The following is a 21,183-nucleotide window of genomic DNA, read 5'->3' as shown; positions in this document are numbered from 1 at the left end:
CCTAGGAAAATAATAAACCAAAATCAATGCCTCATTCCTGGAGGGATTGCAGAGATTAGTGCCTTCATGAAGGACTTAAAATAAGCAAGAATGAGGATTCCCACCACATCCCTATTCAACTCATTTATTTGGCCTATGACCAGCTACAGAAGAGCAACCTCCAGTTTCACAGAATTATGATTTATATTCCATAGTGGTGGTGTCCTCTCTTGGACACTAGGACCTCCAAACCCACACAGCCCAAGGTTTAAGGAGAAGAAACAATTCCTTCAGGGGATTATAAGTTAAAATGGTAATAGAGGCAATTTCCACCTCCACCTCTCAAACATGAAGAGTGTAGTGCCTGACAGATAAACAGCCTGCTCTAGAATGTTCTTTCCTCAATCTTTACATGGCCAGCTTCTTACTTATAGACTCAGCTCAAATGTGACCTCCTCAAAGAGGTCTTACATGACCACCTGTTGTCTAAAGTAATGCATTCTCCCCATGCCTACAATCACTCTATCTTATTCATGTTTTATTTCCTTCCTAGCATTTCACATGTTCTAAAATTATTTTTCATTTCCTTTTTATTCCCTTCCTTCCCCAACTCCATGAACCCTGTGATTTTGTCTTATTTCTTCAGTATCTAGAACAGTGCCTGATATATAGAAAATGTTCCAAAAGTACTTTTGAATAGCATAAGGATTAATGACCTCCAAGAAAACAGCCAAGAGGGAACCATGTGCCAAAGTTCAAGTGTGAGCTAGAAGATTCCTAGAGAAGGAATCCTTTTGCTACAAGGGGGAACTCAAAAGTATATTTCTAGAACTGACAAGAGCATTCTAGAATATTCTGTAATGATTTGTACTCTTTATCTTAAAGTGATAATAATAGTGTATGGATTTAGAAGGGAAATCTTTAAGCCTAATAGTTTGATTTAATTATGGGGGCAAAATGAAAATATTGATTTTTGAGAGAAAGAGCTCTAGAAGTGACCCATATTGCCCCCATTAAAAGAGGCAAAATGCGGTTTGGAATGTGTAGTTTGAGAAGGACTTGCTTGCATTGTGAGGACTGTGAAGAAATCTGTGAGATCTGTGAGAAAGACTGTGTCTTATTCCTCCATATCATGTCATCACCCAGAAAAGCTCCCGGCAATAAGGATGGGAGGTGGAAGGGTTGGAGGAACTTTGTGAAATGCTTTAGCGTCCACAACACAGTGAAGTCAGGTCACACCCAGAAACAAGGAGGAACTTTGTGAAATGCTTTAGCATCCACAACACAGTGAAGTCAGGTCACACCCAGAAACAAACTGCCACCATGGAAAATGCACCATCTGAGATGCCTTGCATTTCCTAGGAGGAAAGTGACAAACCACAATGCTGTAACTTCTCACCCATTTGACCAAACAATCCCAATCCTCTTGTGTTTGTCTGAGGCACAGAGTGGGCATGTCTGTTCCCCATTACTAACTTATTGATCTGGACTTAAGAACAATTTAGGAATAGGGACCGTGGCCCACATCACATCAGTCACAGATAACAAACCACACACAACAAGTACCCTAGTTTATAAATAATAGGCCCTCCAAGAACCCACGTGACATCCCAAGTGCTGGATGGTACTTCTGAAAGCTCTCAGAGAGCTGAAAATCACACACAGGCAAGCAAGTCCCTGCTGAATACACATCTAAGGAGCTGTGCATGCATTGTTTATTCCAGCAACTTTATGGAATAAATTACACACAACAAATTAGTTTCAGATGGTAGGATATGAATAGCTGATATGCAGTATAAAGGAAAGTGAACTCCAACTTTTGACCCAACTACTTCCCATCTCAAGCATCTCAGACTCAGAATCCAAATGCAATCCATTTTTGAAAATGCAATGGAGATCAGAAAGTTGATAAGTGGTGAGGATTAGAGATTTCAAAAAGCAACTTATGAGTACTATTAACTCGTTATATTGTCCCTATGATTTTTGGTTGTTCATGTATGTGGAAACCATGGGTAAAACTGAACCCATCCTTTCTCCTTCCTTTCGTTATGCACACAATCAAAAATAAATATTTTCCTGACATTTCCTACCTGAACAGAAATTTCATAATAAATTAAACCCAACACACATTTAAAAATCTCACTGCATAACACTCTGGGACAATCACTTATGTTCCTAAAAGAGACATAATGTCTTTTTTCCTCCCTACCAATCTTTTTTTTTTTAAATTAACATTGTAAAATTGACTTCTTTTGGTGTACAGTTCTATGAATTTTTACTACATGTATAGTCATGGAACCATCACTACAATCAGGGTTACAGAATAATTTTCACACACACCCAAATTCTCTGGTGCTACTACTTTATAATCCTCTACCTACCTTTAACCACTGGCAAACTACTGGCCTGTTCTCTATCACTATGGTTTTATCTTTTTAAGAATGTCAAGAATATAACCCTTGTCATGTAACTTTTCACTCAGCAAAATGCCTTTGAGATTCATCCAAATTGTTGCCTGCCTTAATAGCTTGTTCCTTTTCCTTGCTGAGTAGTATTCCATTGCGTGAATGTGTCACAGTTTGTTTATCTTTTCACCCATTGAAGGATACTTGAGTTATTTCCAGTTTGTTGCAATTATGAATAGAGCTGCTATAAACATTTGTGTACAAGTTTTTTTGGGAATGTAAATTTTCATTTCTCTTGGGTAAAAATCTAGGAATAGGATTACTGGGTCACATGGTACATGTATGTTTAACAGTATAAGAAACTGCCAAACTTTTCCCAGATGGCTGTATATAATGTTTTTTCATAAGTAAAATAATAAAAACCATTAAAAGTGACCCCTTGATAGCTTAATCACTCATGTTTAGGTGATTCCAATAATGTTATTCATCATGATGAAATATTGCCCCTAAAATAATCAGAAGCATTTGATTTCATTTTTTTTCTTTTCACTTTTAAAGCTTAATCAAGTCTTTAATATTGTAACATTATTTTTAAAAGAAAGTTACATGCTTGACAATTGTAGAAATGTAAAGCCTAAGGAATCTACTTACAAATGAGGAAACTTTAATGAGAGAGAAAGAATCAGGGGAAGTTTTTATCACAGCTAAGTTTGAGCAATTTAGCCCAGTGTCATATACATCAAGTCTAATTTTCAATTCATAAAGAAGCCTCCCCCTCCCTTCCTCCAAAAACTTCCACCCCAAGGCTAATTACGGAAGAAAACAGAACATGAGTACCAGCCAGAAAAGATTCACAGTTGCCACTCTTCAGTTGCTACTTTAATGGGAAACACATGTGCAAGATACCACCCAGGAGACAACTGACCAGTGTGTTCTGTAAAAATGAACATCACCAGAAAATAAGCCATAGGAGATGGCTTACTCTCTTGGACAGGCTGAGCCCAGAAAGAGGGTTGATAGTGTTTTTGTTCTTATATAAGTATGTGCTCATCCAAAGATGAGATGCTGGGACAGAAAAATAATCTGTAGCAATAATATTGAAGGCAATAATGTGAATTAGCCCTCACTACTTATCATTCTCACCTACATGCCCTGAAATCAGCTTACAATCACATTTGCAAAGTTAACATAAGAAGAAATCCTACAACACAATTGGAAGAAAGGGCATAGTGATGAAAGTAAATAATAATGCTAAAACTCATTAGCTGTCTCCTACTACAGGTAGCCAACACTGTTCCAAGTGCCGTACACACAGCATCTCATTATATCCCTAATTTACCAGGTAAGGATGAACTCCACTGTGTTAGCTCAGGTTGCCATAACAAAGTATGTAGACGGGGTAGCTTAAACAACAGAAATTTATTTCTCACAGTTCTGGAGAAGAATGTGATCAAAGTGCCAACCAGTTAGGTTCTTGGTGAGGGTTCTCTCCCTGGCTTGCAGAGGCCACCTTCTAGCTGTGTCCTCACATGGTGGAGAGAGAGAGCAAGCAAGCTCTCTGGTCTCTTCTTGTAAGGAGACTAATCCCATCGTGAGACCCCCACCCTCATGACCTCATGAAAACCTAATTTCCTTCCAAAGGCCTGTCTCCGAATACCATACATTGGGGGTTAGGGCTTCAACATATGAATCTGGGGGAACACAATTCAGACAATAGCATCCACTTTACAAATAAATGATGTTTTGAGAGGTTATGGAGTTTACAACGGATCATTCAGTCAACAATCAGCAGAGCTTGAACTTGAGTCCCAGGGCTTTCTGACTCTAGGGAATAATATCTACTATTTTTTGACTGCCCACTAAGGGCTGGGTACCTCTACACAGTATCTCTAATCTTCACAGAAAACTTTCCAAGTCAATATTCTTCCCATTTATAGTTGTGGAATCTCTGGCCCAACTCTGGAACCGTTTGAACTTAATTTACTGCACCTAATGTATCCTAGTGGTTCTAAAAGTATGGTCCTCAGACCAGCATCATCACCTTCTTCACTTGGAAACTTGTTAGAAATGCAAATTCTTGGGCCAAGCTACATACCTACCAAATTAGAAACTCTGGGTGTAGTGTCCACAATCCATGTTTAACAAGCCTTTAGATGATTCTGATCCATGCTAAAATTTGAGAACCATTTGTTCCATAAATTTATTGGAATAATTACTACATTCAACACTCAATAACAAGTGGTATATCCACTTGTTTTTGGTGCTAAAGCCTGTGGCCTTTTGCTGTACTGTACTGCCCCATCCCAACTTCACCAAGGGAATATGTTGGGGATGAAGCATATTTTAAATGAACTGTGATTGTAGAGCACAATTCTGAATTCTATTTGGCCACTATAATGCCGATCAGTTCTCCTACCTACAGTAAGGTCATACAGAGAAATGTCCGAAGAACAGTCCCTGAGAATTGACAATGGTGGTTTCCACTGATCAGAAAACACCTGTAGTATGAATTAGAAAACCAAGCTTTGTGAAATTGTTATTTAGGCCTGACAATTTTGTGTCCCATTTAGTGAAAATGAGAAATAATCTAGAATGGAACAAAGCAGTTCTTTAAAAAAGTGAATTCCATTCCCTTTTGATTTATTTTTAAAAATCATATTTAATCATCTAATCAATCACTGCTTTACCTACATATAGTTGCTGTACAGTTATACCATTTTCCCCTCCAAGGAACAAGACCATATTACATCCCATTTTGGAAGTCTGGACAATTCACAAGAAAGGATAGAAGTCTGCCCATAATGGAAATGGCTAATTTTTGGAGAGTGGTGAATGAAGGTGCTTGATCTCATACCAAGGGCCTTTTAAAATCATTTGCAAAATCAAAGCACTTCAAAAAAGGTTATTTCCAATGCAAACATGATCATCCGCTGTGATCAATATCACCTCTAAAACCTTTTATTAATATTAACAATATTAATGAACATGTGCTAGTCACTGCTCTAAGCATTTTATATGCTGTAAAACTCATTTAGCCCGTGTCGTGCAACTACTGAGCCCGTGCACTCTAGAGCCGGAGCGCCACAGCTAGAGAGAAGCCCGCATGCCACAACAAAAGATTCCATATGCCACAACTGGCCCAATGCAGCCAGATAAATATTAAAAAAAAAACCCAACTCATTTAATCATCACAAACATTTGAGGTAGGTTCTAGGATTGTTTCCATTTCACAGATGAGGAAATTGAGACTCAGAAAGGTTAAGTAATTTGCCAGAGCTCCTTCGGTCAGAAAATAACAATACTCTAGAGTAGGCTTATTGAAAAGTACTTGCTGGACACTCATTCAGACACGAACCTTTGGCTCTGGATGGATGGGTTCAGTGTTGCTCTGAATCTGGATTAGTTCCAAAGGTCCATCTGTGAGCCTGCCTGACCCTTGGCCTTGGCACTCCATCTGGATAGAATAAAGCAGAGCAGCAAAGTGATGACACGGTAGACCTGACAATACCCTCCACCTAGTGAGAGACAGAGGTCAAAGTGATAAAGGGACAGAGTGGGAACTGTACTTCTACTTGCCTGTTTGGTTTCCACTTGGTTCTTGAAAACAGACCTATTAATCATTTAGTTTGTGGTTTTGATACTTTCACTGATTCCTAACACATTTGAGTCAATGAGGCAAGGATAGCAAGATCTATGGACATTCAAACTTCTCACGTGGAAGAGGCATTAAAATCCTTTAAAAACACATCACCAGCCAGAAGAAAGATTTTTATAATTTTCAGCTTCAGAGTTGTAGATGGTTGTGACTTAAGCCCAAATTGGGAAAGACTTTATGTGATTTATAATAGCAGTTACTCTTCTAAGGAAACTTCTCATACTCTATTCCATCTACCAAAAACAAAAGCTGTTTTCAGCAGAAAACAGCATGTTGAGGTGGAAAAGGCTTTCCAAAGAAACTGTTGTGTGTAATTTTTGATTCTGTCCTAATTTGGGAAGTTCATCTGAGCCTAAGATCATTTTGTGCAGCTGACAGGACATTTGTTCAATGGCTTTTGCCTTGCTTACCACCTGCTCTCTTTATCTCTACAGATTTCCCACTCATTCTTTTTTCTCTTCTTTCTTCCTTCTCCTCACACACACCTCCACTCCTTCCATCCAGTCTGGTTCTATTCACTTACATCTTAAAGGACACTATTAAGAAAGAGGGCAAAGGTTTTATAACATTTGGTGGGCTTTTAGTGAAGTAATTAAGGTCCTATGCTGGCCTGGCTAGACTTGTCACATGTCATGTCCGACTCCCCAAAACTGTGTAGATTGAGAAACTTCTATATTGAGTCCCTCTTTCATACCTTTATAAACACTTGAATTCATTGAATATGCTGGGAGCTTCAGATAGAGCAGACACCCAGTCTCTGCCCTCAAGGAGCTCAGGCTTGCCTGGAGGGTGAAGTAGAGGGTGGGTAGTAGGTTTGTGGGTAACAAAACTCTCACTGGTTAATCTTGACCCAAGTTCATTCATTTAGGAGGCAATATCCCTTAAATCTCTTTATGAAAGAGATCCTGTCAGGCATCAAATTCACAGCAAATCTCCCTGGGTCAAGCATGGAAAGCTTTCTGGTACAACAATGGGATTTGGAATCAGATCCACTTAAGTCCAAATCCTAACTCTGCCTTGGACAAGTGAATCTCATAGAGTCTCAGTTCTCTCTACTGTAAAATGAGAAAAAACCTGCTCAAGAGTCTACCTGAGTATTAAACTGAGAAAATGTCATACAAAGAATCTGGCATAATTCCTGGTACACAGGAAGTGCTCAATAAAGGTTTGTTTCCTTTTTTTTTTCCTTCTCCCTCCCCAGGCCTCATAGGAAGAGGGTGCAGCCTCCTAATGAGAGGACACGAAAGAGGCTCTAATAATATTAAACACTTCAATATAACCTACTACATCCCAAGCACTATTACATAGTTTAACTCATTCGATTCTTCCCTCAAACCCTATAAGTACTGTTATTATCATCTCCATTTCATAGATGAGGAAACCTAGGGACAGAGTTGCCAAGTAACTTGCCAAGATCACACAGGTAGTATGTGGTGGGACTGTGATTTCTCCCAGGTTATCTAGCTCTTATTCATCACCCAACTAAGAGGCAAATCAACAAAGAGGCGCTAATCTCAGCTGGAATCAGAGTATACAAACTGCACTCCTCAGTTAACAAGCTCTGCTTGGTTTGCACGGTGGTGTAAAAATCAGGAGACTTCACATTGAAGCCTATATTTCTGACTTCTCTCAAAAAAATTTGGGAGATCCTGGCAATATACAGCCCATATTTTCAACGAAACAAGCTGCTGACTGGTGACTACTCTCTGGACTGAGCACATGTTCTCCAATTCACCACAGTTGCCAGTGCTCACAGTTGTATTAGGTGGACCGTGCTTCACTTTTTACCTGCACATGCATTTGAGTTTGTGATCCAGAATTAGGCAGTGCTCTAAACATAGAGACAGAAAGACAGAAGAACTACATTCCATAAAGACAGAAGAACTACATTCAATAATGTACACCCAATCACTGAAATGTTTGATGACAGGAAAAAACAAATGCATGTAGGAAACAGGTCTGAGTAAAAAGCAATCAACAACCGGGTTCAAATCACAATCACTTGCTTATGCTTAGACAAGCCTTTGAGCCATACATGCAGGAATTGTAAACACCAGCTATTCTTCTCCACATCCCCATACCTAAACAAAAAGCCAAAAAAACAGGTTTCCTTATAGGTCATAGGGCTAAGATCCATTTGCCTTTACTATTAAAAACATCCTTCTTTGTTTGGCATAGCTAGGAGAGGTAGTTTAAATTTTCATGTACTGCTTAACCCAAATAATACCATCTAAACTATTTTTTCTCTTCTTTTAACTCTTTAGGCCTTTCTGATTGGCATGATCTCAGAGAACAGATAAATAGTAAAATTCTTCTAGAAACCTGGAAAATGTAGGGAGGGGAAGGCATGGAGCCTTCTCTGGATAAGCTTATGAGAGAAGAGAAATATCTCAATTTACAAGTAAAGAAACTGAGGTGAAAATGTTATCCTAGACCACAGAGCCAACTGCCCAGCATGTTCTGAACCCAGTCTGTGTTCTTTCCAAGACTTCACACTACCTTCCTCAGAGCCTATCTACCTGAAAATAATGTTTAAAGAAGTAATCTATGGTATCACTATTTGTACCAAAATGGTATCACACACCCTGTATTTAAGTCTTCATAACAGATATATCTTTGGTCAGGAGGGAGCTCTAATATTACTTATCAATGACCCTGCCTTTGTAACATCTGTATTGTTTTCTGTTTTACCTTTTCAGTTTTTTTAAACTGAGAACAGAAAAAGCCTCATCTTTTTAACAGTTTATGAACATTTTATTTTATTACGAACCTGCAATAATGCTTACTATATTTACAAATCTCTAAGTGAAATTTTTAAAACCATTTTCCTCCTCTAATCTCTCTCATCCTGCCTTCTTAGAAGTACACAAAGCATTTCAACCACTCCCAAATTCCCTCTTGTAATACCCTTAATGATTCTGAAATATTTTGTTATTCCCTAAACACCGCCCTAAAGACAAATCATTGGACTCCAGGCTCTTTGCACTGCCAAGTTGAATAGAGTTCAAATGTTCTATCTAACCAAACTCCAACTTACAACAAAGACACATATAGTAGATGATGTGTAAGATATTCCGAAAATACCAAGGCAACAGGAAAAAAATCTGTGTCATCAAGAGGTCCTCCCAGAACTCCTTGTAATCTGGAATAAGCATTTTTATCAAGATCCTGTAACCTGATCATTACACACATGTGTATATCTGTATAACTAATAAGTCAACTTTCATTTTAGTAATGTATAGCTTACGATTTCTCACATCCAAAACAACTAATATTTCAAAATTTATGATTGTTTCTCTACTTTAGATGTCAGAGCATGCACAAAGACTTGAAGAAAAAACAAAACAAGGAAAACAATCTTAGCCTGATAAAATTAAAATTTAAAATAAAATTAGAAATTATTTAAAATATATTCTTTCTTTTTGAATTGACCCTTCCAAAGCATGGTATGAAACGGAGCACAAATAAGGCAGTTACCAAAAAGATATAGGACCTATTAGGATTTCCTTTTAGGTTAAAAAAAAATGGCTCATGGAAGAACAGTTTTCAAAATGACCAAAGCATAGCCAGGCACCTCTTCCACTGGAAGCTTCACCAAAAGGCACACTCCCTGGACCTTGAAATTTTGATTCCAGACCCAGGTCTTGCCCAAGTTTTCTGGGAGTTTTGCTCAGCTTCAAGCCCATCCCACCTAGAAGATCTTTGGAGATATTCAAAGTTTAAGGTAAGTTCCCCTTGTTATTTTCAGAATCATAAGAACATAAAAGTAAACTATATAAAGCCACATAAAAATGAATGAATTTAATTTTTTCCAAATTATAAGCACCTTGAAGACAAGGATTCTCCTTCTCTCTATTAATATTGCATTACTTGCACCTGGAATAATGCGCAGCACATAGCAGATAGTTAATAAATTCAGTACTTGTATGAATGGGACACTTCTATAAATATCGCTATCGCCCTGCAATTTTCAAAGTTTCCATCACACAATTCCCCTAATGGCTCTTATTTCACTAATCATAAAACCACATAATCAGAAAGGAAATAAATCCCAGATACCAAAGAGCAGTTTGCCTCTCCATCAGCTCACTTATTTATAGAGTTTTAGAGCTAAAAGGGATATTGGAAGTTGCCTTTGAATTCTCTGATTTTACATTGGAAGAAACTGAAGTTTAAGCTCTCAAGTTAAGTGGTTTAGCCTTGATCATCCAGCTGAGAAGTACCAAAGCGCTTCCTGTTATTTCCTGTATCAGCCTCTGCTGTTAATTCCCACCACTTCCCCCTCAAAAAAGTATTTGTAGACTTAAGGATATCATCTTTAAAATTCTCCCAGAAATCTCATGTGGCTTCCCTTGGGGTATGGTGGAAAGAGGACACAGTTTTAATATAATCTACCAATAGCCGGGGGTTTTGCTCAACTGAAAAGTATGTGTTGACTAACTTGACGGGTCTTGTTGTGGTTAGCGGGAAAGCGGGGAGGTCTTTGAGCCCATCTGAAAACTTGAAATGTTTTATTACTCTTACATTATTTCATGTATAGCTAGGGGGGTGGGGGTAGCATGGGGTGCAATAACATTGTTTCCTGAAAGTATTGAGACAGAGGCAAAAACCTCCAATCTGACCACAAGAGGGCAGCTACAACATTTTCTCCTTGATCTTTGCGGTTCTAAACCATGACAAACTGGGCATTTTAGTGCTCAGCCTGCCATAGAATCACTGATAGCACCTTTCAACTGAATTCTCAATATGTCACAATTCTCTCATTGTGTTTCTTGAGACTTTTTTGTTTTGTTTTTAAACAGATTATTTTCCAACTTCTTTCCAGATCTAGAGAGCCCTCTTTTAGAGCTCTGTGCCAAGATTACCATCTACAAAGATCTTTGGAGACCAGTAAATCATTAAGCTAATTTGGAAACCCACAGAAAATGTTTTATTTTAATTATGTTTGACCCCAGATAAAAATAAAACCAGTAATGATCATTTGATTCCACCACACTTAACAAAGCTTATACTAAGTGCTTTAAAGGATTTGCCAAATATTTGCTCATCTCATAGCCTTCATTCGTCATTCCCATTTCATGATATCCTGAAATTTTTCAAGTCAAAATTTATTGTGGAATTTTATCACTGAGCTAAAAACAGTGGGAGGTCTGCAAACAAAAAAGCAGGGATTAGTGATAGCTAAATTCCATATTCTTACAGTTCTACAAAAACACAAAATCAAATTTATTTCATTTTCTCAGTGAATAGAGTTGAGAGTTAATTTGAAAAGTAAATGCTAGGTTTTGTGTGTGTATGTGTGTGTGTGTGTGCGCGTGTGTATACGTGTGTGTATGTACTCATTAATACTTATTGATAGCTAGTTTGGATATTTACCAATTTTTTATTTTGTAGTTTTTGAAGTATATAGAGATGTATTTCCTTCAAGCTTTTCTTGGAGCCTACCTTAACCATCATATTTTAAATTGCAACCTCTCCCCACCCCTCACATATCCCATCCCCATTCCCTGCTGCATTTTTCTCTATAGCATTTATCAATATATGGCATACTTTCTATTTTATCTGGTTTCTGTGAGTCTCCTGCGCAAGCACCCCCTCCCCAACTAGACCAAAAGCCCTATGACAAAGGGAATTTTGCCTGTTCTGTTTACCGCCATGTTTCCAAGGCTTAGAATGGTAACTTAGCCCATTGTGGGAACTCAATTTGGCAACATGGTGAAATCACAAAAATTGGAGCATTTTTACTAGAAACTGATACTTTTACATCTCTGGTATTGCTAATTTACTTTAGTAATTTAAGGAGATCTCCTTAAAATAGATAATAACGCTCTTAATTCAAAGTGAAGCATATTTCTTAAAGCAAGTATCTTAAACAATACTTGAGTTCATGATTATTGCTGAGAGTATCCTCCTGAATGCTCAGACCCAGCTAGGCCCTGTTTCCCAGAAGTCAATCAAAACCGGACTGAATTCTCAGTGAACATGGTCCTCCAAGAGTTTTGTCACGGCATCACATGAGCAAATCAGTGGCATAAGGGAAAGAGCAGTGACTTAGCTACTAGCTAACCAGGAGTGAGATGATCCATTTAAAGTGTTAGTGCCTTAATGTACTTATCCAAAATATGGGTATACCACCCTGGCCTATATCAGAGAATTTGGGGATCCCATGAAATAGTGAAATGTGAAAATATTTTGGTAAGTATGGAGTATTTTTCAAGTACAAGGTGTTATTAAAATCAGTGTTTCTTGTTCTCTGCTCTGCAGTGCCATTTGGTATAGCCAATCAACTATATTTAATGGTTTCATGGACAGTTGTAGGCTAGATACAGTTCTATCAGTTTAAGAGATGTTTGTCAGGCCCTACTTGGTACCATTCTGGCTCTAGGATAAATCCTGATTGGAAACAGAAGGCATTTAAAGGTACTCTAGCCCCATAACAAGGAATTCACATCATGTCCCAGTATTTAGTCTGGCCCTGTCATGTGCCCCAATGCTGGTAACCAGGTCCTTCCTTCTTTTCCTACATAATCTAACCAAGAGTATTCACCTCCTCTTGGGAGCATTTTCACATAGGTATTTGCCTTAGTCCATTCAGGCTGCTGTAGCAGAATACTTTAGGTGGCTCATAAACAACAAAAATTCACTTCTCACAGTTCTGGAGGCTGGGAAGCCCAAGATCGAAGCGTTAGAAGATTTAGTGTTTGGTGAGGACCTGCTTCCTGGCTCATAGATGGCTGTCTTTTCACTGTGTCCTCACATGGGATCTCTTTTATAAGGACACTAATCCCATTCATGAGGGCTCCACCCCCACAACCTAAGCCCCTCTCAAAGGCTCTACCCCCAAATACTGCCACATTGGGGATGAGGTTTCAACATAGTAATTTGGGGGTATACAAGTATTCAGTCTATAGCAATATTCAATAAATATTTGCAGAACAAATGAATAATAAATGGCCAGTGTCCCCCTAGTTTTGAACTTTGCCGGGCTCTTGCCAGTATTTCCTTCATATATATATATATATATATACCTCTTATCTGCTAACAAATTCACTGATGCTGGCTGACCAGTCAGCAGTCTACACTGCTGAGGATCACCTCTTCCTCAGTTCTTACCACTACAGTTGACCCTTGAACAATATGGGAATGTTAGGGGTGCTGACCCTCCACACAGTTCAAAATCCACATAAAACTTTATAGTCTCCCCTCCCCCACCCTCCACAGTGTCTCCAGTTCCAAATCCTCATATTCAACCAACCTCGGATCATGTAGTACTGCAGTACTATTTGGTATTGAAAAAAATCCGCAAATAAATGTAACTGCGCAGTTCAAACCCATGTTGTTCAAGGGTCAGCTCTGTATTCAGCCACTCTGGGGACTTTCCACTTATTCCATTAGACTCTGTAAAGCCAGCTGCTTGCCTGATCTGTTCTTGGTTGCCATACCCAGTGGATATCATGTCCTACTTGCCACTCTGTTTTCCTCAGGACATCTTCAGAGGCTGCCCCACTTTGTTCCTGTTCCAGCCCATGGCTTATCCGAACTGCACACCCCTTACTGTGCTTAACTGAAAGGACGCTATTTAGCAAAGCCCTGAGAGCACACAAAACAGTGCAAGCAATCCCCAGCTTCAAGAAATGTTATGTTCCAAAGGTTTGTTTGTAAATAGGTTCTCTAGCACTTGGGAATGTATTTCCCAAGTCATCACAAACAACACATCTATATATTTTAAGAGTCATTCCTTCAAAAATATTCATTGAGTATCTCCCTGCTTTGCACTAGTCACTATTCTTGACACAGGGGAAACGAAGAGAGATGAGACTCAGTCTCTTTCCTCCAGAAGTTCACAGAGTAACAAAGGAGACAGTGGCAGAAACAAATAATGTATATACAAAGTAGCATGTGTAAAAATAGAGGACTGTCCACAGTCCTCTATAGCAAGAACAAGAAAGAAGAGGTGATCTCTCTGCCTGGGTGGATCAGGAAGGTTCCACAAAGAGACATTCCTGCTGAGGCCGGAAGAATGAGGAAGTGTGCACCAGGCAGATGAGTGGAGAAGGGTGTTCCTGGAATGTGATTGTCAGGCTGCCAGACCAACACCCAGGCATTAATTTAACCCCTCATGTGGATCTGCCAATGCTGCAGCACTGTCAGAGACAGAAAAGGAATAGGTTTTTGCAGGCTAGTCTGGGAAAACTTGTTTCTGTTGGGAGATCAGTTCTAAAACCTTCAGTAAGACAGAATTGGCTCTGGGCTCATGCGCACGCACGTGCACGCGCACGCGCACACACACACCACCACCACCACCACCTCCACCACTACTACCACTCATCATCTGGGGAAAAGAAGAAAAGCAATTCAGTGACAGGAGGAGCAATTCTTGCGCTTTCGCTTTCTTGCAAAACATTAGCTGATCCCGTGAATGCAAGGTCATCAGTAAGCTTGTAAGGTACTGCACATACTAGACAAGTCCACACCCTGAGGAGCTTAACAACTAGCTGTACATAGGCAAGACTCGTGCATATAAAGTAAGTAAAAGCCCAAGGCAGTAGCTGCCAAAAGAATGACGCATGCTATAAGCACTATACTCCTAGTCATTGCTGCTTTCTTCAGAGAATAATTCAGTCTAGTTCAACAAGTGTTTTACATTAAATGCCCACTACAGGTCTGTTGATGATGTAAGGCTGCATTCTGAATTTCTCAGGGCAGCATCGACCAAGTTCTGTAAACGCAAATAAGTTTTCCTCCCAAAAGTATTAAGTCAACTCTGGAAAGACTCTGGGGGTGCCTAATTAATAGGAATCCTGTTTTACTCAATACGGGAAACACATCAACACTGAATAGGTATGAGAAAGAATTTCCCGCCAGTGGGAACCGTCCGAATTAGAATGAACTGCCTTGGGAGGTAATAAGTTTCCCGTCAGCCTAGATAATTACTTGGCAGTGATTTTGCAGGGGTGACTCAAGCATTCAATGACCAATAGGCTCCCTTCCAATCCTGTGATTGTGTGAACTTCTGCAGCTCCCACTTGATAGCACAATAGAGGAATCTGGGAACCCACACTGCAGAACTGTCACAGTACTACAGATTAGCCACGACTTAGGCTCATTCAGATACCAGAGCCCCTGTCAGAATGGGTGGTGAGGAAACAGAGAGAATGAGAACATACAACTTCCACCAAAAGCCTGACCAAACTCCTGGGGTCAGAGTGTCTGGGAGAGTCTCAGAATGCCAGAATCCATTAACTCTCAAAGGAGATCATGGCTATGAGACAAGGAGCACCCCAAGACATAGACTAACTAAAAAACTAAAAATGTAGCCCCTTGAAGAAGACCTATGTAGGATTCTAGAGTATTTTGAAAAGCTCATCTGATGAGGGCTCTCCAGGTCCCCAAATCTGAGGGGCCCTCCTGCAACATTTAAGATGTTAAAATTCCTTTGTCCAAGAAAAGAGCATCTCCAAAGTGAAATAAGCAGGGAGTAGACACAGCAGAGTTATACAGGCCTCCTGTGTAAATATGTAGTTGCAGGATGGTGATCGTAAAAGAGAAGCAACAGCATGAGGGTCCTGGACAACAAAGGAACAAGCTGTTTAAAATCCTGGTGTCACATGGCACATCAGAACAAATTGCAAAGGATGTAATCCACTGAGTTCCAGGTTTCCTGTATCTAAAATAAGGCAACTGCTTCGATGCAGGCATGTTGGCTAACGTACTATCAAGTAAGAGAAATAGCCATGTTTGGATATTTATTTAACCAATTCCAGGCTCTGTCACTGAGACAGTATAACTCCTGTGAGCTTCAGAAAGGAGGGGACTAAATTAGAAATTTTTCACAAGGTCCCTTCCAACTCTAAGATCTAGAATCCCAATGCACAAAGGAGAACATATTATGACAGAAGAAAACACTTATCAAACAGTCCATCACAAAATGTTCTGGAAGAAACAGAATTAAAGCAAAAAACCTTTAATTCAGGAATTTGCATCTGTGACTTTTTTTTCCTTTTGGACTAAATTGTGGTTTAAATGGCTAAGCCAAATGAATGGAAGCGAAACCAAAACACCACACACCAGCAGCATTCTTATTTTTGTGGGGAAAGAAAGCAAATATGTGCTATTTGATCATGTAGGAATCTACGAAGCGTCCACAGACAAAGTTCCATTAAATCAATAGGGGTTCTGCCCAGTGCCCAGGGAAACCCATCAAGAGGAGCCAAAACATTTCTTTTTTTCAAAAAGCTATCAACTTAACATTACAAATCATTTGCTGTTCTCAGGAGAATTGCCTAGTATTGCAAAACTTGATAATTACTGATTCATGACTGATTTAGGAAAAACATCGGCTTAAGTAATCAGGCCAGAGTACTGCTGCTGACCGCAATGCTGGCAGGAAACCTATCCTTTCTTTCATCATTCCTTTCATGAATGTTTAACATTCTACAAAATTTAGCTTTTAGCATATTAATAGTGGTTGGATTCTTCCAAAAGTTGGGAATACAGAACATAATAATTAGGTGCTATCAAGCACCTATATTTTCTCTGAATTTTATTCAAGTGTCACTAACCAGAAACCGAGGAAGTTATGAGAAAATGATTTCAGAAATCAGACTTGGTAAGATATGGATGGTTTTCTGTAACATATCAGATCTCAGACTCTTTGAAAGGACTCTACAAACACATAAACATCTCTTCTATAAACTTACAGTATGTTCTATATAAACTAGCAGGAAGAATTTAATTAATGTTTTGAGCCGACCCACACACCACAAACAACACATACCTACGTTAGGGTAACACATGCTTCTCTCATATAAGCTTTGCTAAACAAGCACTTCATTTGGCAAGCAGATAAGAAACACATCAGAGTATATTCATCTGTACATGCCTCTGGGAAGATGTTTTCTATAAGGATAAGTGAATCTCATATCTGCAGATAGAAAGTTATTCCCTCTCTGCTGGAATTGTTTTTCTGCTTAAAATTAAGAAATTAAGAATATTTTCTTTTCTGCAAAGGAATTACAGAGGAATTCAAGCCAAAATACTGTCCTACAGATTGAAAAAGACTGCTTCTAAAACCATATCAAATTTTCTTTTCAGATCTTTCCTTTTCTGAGATTCTCCTTTCCAAGTAAACATGCTTTTGTTAGTGAAAGGCAAACCCTTGTCATCAGCTTAGTTTCTACTATCAGTCCCTAAATGCACATATCACTAAAATATCTGAATTATAAGTCTAGTCAGTAAGACACATCATTGGTGTTCTTAGAGGGAAAAAGTCTAGTATTTAAAAAGCAGAAAATTCAAGTAAACATTTTAGCAGAGCTGTGGTAAATTAGTACCCTTATAGATTGCTGGTGTACAAATTGGTAGAACTCTGTTACAAGCAACTTGACAATATATATTAAGGTTTTAAATGTTTATACCCTGGATCCAAAAAGTCCATTTGGGAAATGTATCATTAAGAAAAAAAATTAAGACTAAAATAAAGCTTCATGCACAAAGATATTTACTATCATTTATAACAGAAAAGCATAGAAACAACTTATATGTCAAACATATAGGAAAATGGTTAAGGAAAAATTAATATAACCTCTCAACAGAACACTATGCAATCCATGATAAATATTTATGAGGATTGGTAATAACATGAAAATGCTTATATTAAATTTAATAGAAGACAAACATATTATATATTATAGATAGACAAATATTAAACATTTGCTTTTAGCTATGCTTATAAAAATAAACAATAAATCCCTACAGGTAAAAAAAGATGAAAGGTAATACTGGGTAAATTTTTTTTCACCCTTCTCCTTTTACATATTTTCCAAATTTTCTTCAATGAGCTCGTTAAGGAAACATTTTAAATAAAATAAGAGAAATTCTAAGCAGACACAGATTAGAATTGACGCTCAGTACTCCTGATCAAAATTAGGTTAGGCCTGAGAGAGGTCAGAGGTAAAGAAGAGATTTTTATGGCATTAATGTTTTGAATTAATTCATTCAATGAATAGGTATATAAACTGACTGTGGGAGGAAGGAAGACAATCCTAGAAATCATAGTTAAACCAAAAGAATCATCTAGTCCACATTGTGCAGCAGCAGGAAGAATGAATCCTGGGGAGACTGAGATGTAATTTAAGAACTGGAATAATAGAACAGCAGAGAATTCATAGGAAGAGAAACTTTCAACAAGGCAGGGAAGATCAGAAATGTTGATGCTACAGAGATGCAGTGAGGTCAAGGAAAACAAGGAGAGGGGAAAAGACCCTGGATTTAACGAGTTAAAGGCTAACTGAGAAACTAAGGAGAGAAATCAAATTCCAGAGAATGAGTGGTGAGGAAAAGGAGGCAGTGGTGCAAAGGGAGGTGAGAAGGGGCAGCAGATTAGACCCAGGGCCATTTGTTTTGTCCTTTACATAATAGGGGAGACCAGTGTGAATTTGGAGGCAAGGTGGGGAAAGGCTGACCATGAGAGACAGAAGATTCAAAGCACTGAAATAGTCCAGACCCATCCTACCCCTTGTCTGTCCTCAGTGGTCAGAGGCTGCCTACAGACCTGCGTCTGGCACAGAAGTGCACCTCAAACTGGTTCTAAGTACCTCTGGGACCCTATCTCTAAACCATCCCTTGACATAAATCATCTCTCCTAATCAAACCATGCTTGTGCTACTTCACGCCTGTGCTCACATGACTGCTTCCTCCCCTGAGACTATTCCTTCTCTGCCTCATTCAGGGGTCCTCCTCCTCTGCTACTCGTAAATGTCAGGTTCTAGGGTCCATGCGTGGTCCTTGTATTAGTCTCCAAGGACTGCCATAACCAAGTGCCACAAACTAGGTGGATTAAAACAATATAAGTATATTTCCTCACAATTCTGGAGATGAGAAGTCCAAAATCAAAATGTCATCAGGACCTTGCTATCTCTGAAGGCACTAGGGGAGGTCCTTCCTTACCTCTTCCTAGTTTCTGGTAGTTGGTGGCAATCCTTGGCATTCTTTGGTTTATATACGCATGACTCCAATCTCTGCCTTTGTCTTCACATGGACTTCTGCACTGTGTATCTGCGTTTCTGTTTTCTTAGAAGGACACCAGTCATTGGATTAGGGCCCATTCTAATCCAGTATGGCTTCATCTTAACTAATTATATCTGCAAAGACCCTATTGCCAAACAAGGTTACATTCTGGGATTCTGGGTTGACATGAATTTGCCAGGAGGAGGACACTATTCAATCCAGTACAATCCTCATCCATTCCTCAGAGAGTGGTCATTCCAGTGTGGTCTCATTTACCTCCAACCCATCTACTCATTGCTCAAGACTCTACAACCTGTATCCCCGACCTCAATCTCAGCCTCACTCTCCAGGCCCATATTTCCCATTGCTCACTGGATGTGGTTGAGCATGAAATTCACAGACCCTTGAAACAAAACATGTAGACTTCCAAAAGTGAACCCATAGTGCCTCCAGTGGTTTCTGTTTTGTTTTGTTTTTTTTTTCGGTACGCGGGCCTCTCACTGCTGTGGCCTCTCCTGCTGCGGAGCACAGGCTCCGGATGTGCAGGCTCAGCGGCCATGGCTCACGGGCCCAGCCGCTCCGCGGCATGTGGGATCCTCCTGGACCGGGGCACAAACCCGTGTCCCCTGCATCAGCAGGCGGACTCTCAATGACTGTGCCACCAGGGAAGCCCGGTTTCTGTTTTAATTCATGATAAATCCATCTCATCTCCCAAGTGAAAAGCTTTGGCATTTTCTTCAACTTTCTCTTCTCCCTAATCACCTCCCACTACACTTGATCAGACAATAGACCCTATGTGTTCCATCTCACAACCCTCACTCAAATCTGGCTTCTCCTTTCCACCTTCACTGCTTAAGACCTTAACTTAGGCTCTCAACATTTCCTTAGACTATTCAGGTAACAAAAAGGTTCAACTCAGAAAAAGATTATAGAGCACCTACTATTTGATAGTGCTAAGCACATCAAGAGGGATTAAACACAACTTTGTCCTTGTGTAGCTTTCAGTCTCAGCTGGTCCCTCCACCACCAGGCTTAATGCATTTTCTTGTAAGAAACCAAAACTGATAATGTCAGGCTGTGGCTTACACCTCTCTTTTGACTTCGCTTTTCCTACAAGTTAAAAAGCAAGTCCTTCTCTAGTCTTAGAAGACGTTTCACAATCTGCTACCCCATGTGCCACACCCCTCACTCCCAGCCCTTTGTCACTGCCGTGGTGGCTTCTTGCTCTTTCCAGATCTGTGTCTAGGAGGAGTGCTTTCTTTGATCTAATATGCCTCTCTTCCTCTGTGCCCTGCAAGCCCCTACCTACTGTTAAAGTGCAGTCCAAATAACCCCTCCTTGCTTACGTCAGAATCCAACAGTCCCTGTGCCCCCAGAGGACTTTGTTCCAATCCCTACATGAGTGCATTTACCACACTGTGTCGAAATTTATCTATTCACCTGTCTGTCTCAACACTAGATCGTGAGCACACAGAAGACCAGTGCCAGGTAGTACTTATTATCTCAATCTGAATTAATGTGATTATAAATGCACCCAGCCCTCTGCTTATCTGAATCCTACCCAAGGTTCTGGGCTTGACTCAATCCCAGCCCCTTCCCCAGAATTTTTGGGCCACTCATTCCAGGCTAGGATCGTCACCCTCCTCTGAATAGCCATACCGCTTACCTTCTGTATCACCAGCTTGGCATTTACAACATGGCGCTTTGAGCTATTAAATGTCCCTGTTTTCCTTTCCGATAGACTTCAAAGCTTCTTTTCCAAAGCTTAGCTCAATACCTTGCATTAGGGTAGGCATTTCTTAATATTTTCTGATTGGTAAATCTTTCAGCAGATGGAATTTTAGAGGAAATGAGAAGGAATAAGATCCAGGACAGGTGGTGACTTTACCTTATAGAAAGATAGAGTATATTAACTCCCATGAAACTAGAAGGATTAAGAAAGAAAATACAGGAAAATAACAGAGAAGAATACAGAAGTGCTGAATAAGAGACGCTCAATCTTACAAAAAATAATCACGAAAAAATAATATACTAAGCTAAGTATGCACACACATGTTAAATGCAGCCACATAAAAACAGTTCAGAATTTACCATCTATGGGTAAAGAGACAGCAAGACTATGAATAACTTATATAC

The 21,183-nt window shown here is 39.4% G+C and overlaps 1 long non-coding RNA gene across 6 annotated transcripts in view; it reads right to left on the bottom strand.

Moving 5' to 3' along the window:
• LOC113633533 (uncharacterized) overlaps nt 1–21,183 on the bottom strand; it is a 228,734-nt gene that overhangs the window by 132,184 nt on the left and 75,367 nt on the right. For 2 of the 6 annotated variants that reach the window (XR_003438226.1, XR_003438228.1), the window contains exon 2: nt 5,740–5,838. The exons of the other annotated variants lie outside the window; for them this stretch is intronic. This is a non-coding gene — a long non-coding RNA (uncharacterized LOC113633533). The remainder of the gene's footprint in view (nt 1–5,739; nt 5,839–21,183) is intronic. 6 annotated transcript variants of the gene reach the window in all.

This window comes from Aethalodelphis obliquidens, unplaced genomic scaffold (genome assembly GCF_003676395.1).
Source record: "Aethalodelphis obliquidens isolate GAN/ISIS:26980383/991018 unplaced genomic scaffold, ASM367639v1 scaffold40, whole genome shotgun sequence".
Taxonomy (NCBI): domain Eukaryota; kingdom Metazoa; phylum Chordata; class Mammalia; order Artiodactyla; family Delphinidae; genus Aethalodelphis; species Aethalodelphis obliquidens.
This window is presented reverse-complemented; position numbering and strand designations above follow the sequence as displayed.